Source organism: Lepidochelys kempii, chromosome 10 (genome assembly GCF_965140265.1).
Source record: "Lepidochelys kempii isolate rLepKem1 chromosome 10, rLepKem1.hap2, whole genome shotgun sequence".
In the NCBI taxonomy this organism is placed as follows: domain Eukaryota; kingdom Metazoa; phylum Chordata; order Testudines; family Cheloniidae; genus Lepidochelys; species Lepidochelys kempii.
The window spans coordinates 84963529-84965594 of record NC_133265.1 but is presented as its reverse complement, the minus strand read 5'-3'; positions in this window follow the sequence as shown (position 1 = coordinate 84965594).

Sequence of the window (2066 nt, the reverse complement as noted above, 5' to 3'; positions counted from 1 at the left end):
ACCCACCAAGGATCCCATCTACCTGCCCAGCGACTGTGGGTCCACATCACCCTGCAGCTGGTGATCAAGCAGCAATTCCCAGCCAATCAGGTGCAGCACATAGGCTTTCATATCTGCCCATCTGCAATTTTGGCTCGGGCCCCCCTGCCTGGGCACCTGGGAGCACGCTGGGGCAGGGCCGGTGTCTTTCAGCTCTCTGCCAAGCGCACGGTGCCCTTCAGGCTCCATAAGGTAGGACCTCCCCCAGCAACTGGCTGAGTGCGGGGCACTCCGCTCCCTCTCCCCTTCAGCTCCAGCGTGTGCAGGCTGCAGGGCCGGGACTTGCACAACGCCAGCCATGCTGTGCTCATCTAGCCCTACCAACCTCACGCCTTCCTCAGGTCTCCGAGAGGGGCTGAGCACCTGCAGCTCCCCATGCCCCAGCCGCTCCAGACCTGGCTGTCCAGGAATCCCTGGGCCCACCTGTGCATGGGGTCTGCTGCCGTGACAGTGCCTGGGCTCTCAGCACCACCTTTGCATGTTCACCTCCCTGTCCCAGCCCTGTGACGCGAGAAACGGGTCATTGCTGTAGCCAGGCACATGCCACTCCCCAGAGAGCTGCCCACGGCGTTACTAGGCGCCCTCTTGTAATGCACAAGCAAGGGGCACCAGCAACACTGACAGGTGGCACGTTTACATCTGATCCAAGGAAATACCTTTTCATGCCACACAGTTCATCTGTGGGACTCACTGCCACAGGATATCACTGGTTGGCCCAGGCAGGCAACATCTTCCTGCTATCAGGGGCTATCCTGCTGGGAGACACAAGGGCACATCTGCCTGGGCAGACAGACTTACTCTACCTCTGCTTGAGCTAGCATGCTAAAAATAGCAGTGCGGCCACTGGGGAATGGGGGGGCTCCGGCCAGCCACCCGAGATCGGCCCAAGGGGGCTGGGTGGGCTTTGACTTGGCACTGTCCTGGGACAGGGTTTTCAGCACTTGGCCCCAGTCAGGCCCAGGGATGTGAGGCTAGTGGGTCTGCTGGCCTGACCTGCCCTGCCACCCCAACACCTGTGCGACGGCAACCTGGGTTTCTGCTCCCTGCTGCCCCCTGGTTCCCTTGTGACGCTGAGCCGCTGCCCCTCAGGAACGTACCCCAGGAAGAGATGCTTTGCGTGCCGATGCCCCCCATGCCCCAAGCGCCTCCACACTCACCCGCCAGGGGCAGAGGTTGCAGCAGCAGCAGCCAGAAGCACCAGGGGGACAAAGCCATTTCTCTGTGTTCTTATGCAGGGCAGGAGCCCCCAGAAGCCAGAGGCCGGGGAAGCTGGTGGTCACAGGGGCGTTCAGCTGGACTGGGGAGCGGGGAGCTCGCTGTCAGGGAACAGGACCTGTACCATGACACCAGAGACTGTCAGCGGGGCTGGCAGGTGAATCCCAGCTCACCTGATCTCTTTCCGCCAGCCGAGCATTACTTACACCCTGGAAGGACGAGTCCAGCTCAGAGCTACCTTACACTTTCCACTCACAGGGAGAGGAGGGGAGGAAAGCCAGAGACTCCCCTTGTCGCTTTTGGAAAGTCACTTGGGCCCAGATCCATTGAAATCAATGGACGCGAAAAGCCACAATATGGTCCTCAGCACCACGGGGGCCACATCTCAGTCAGGGTCTGTGCAGCCCCTTGCACCCCAAGCTCAGCCAGGGACTGTGCAGCCCCCAGCACCAGGGGACCCCCATCTCAGTTGGGTCCATGCAGCCCCCGGCAACATGGGCCCAGTCTTGGCTGCTGGCTCTCAGTGCTCCAGGACTACCGGCATTAATGATAATAGCTAATGCCACGTGTCCAGTCAGCCCAAGGGCCAACATGCACCAGGAGGAGGGCACATTGCAGGAGGCAGACGCACCTTACCTGGTGATGGGGGAGGGGAGAGCAAGGTGCATCTGCTTCCTGGCGTGCCTTCCTCTGACTGCCCAGTGCCATTCCGGCTCTGTGCCCAGACGGGGACCTGACAGCTTGGCACGGAACCCGAAGCGGCAGGGCTGAGGCAGGGAGATGCCAGCGCCCCTTCGGCTCAGCAGCAGGGG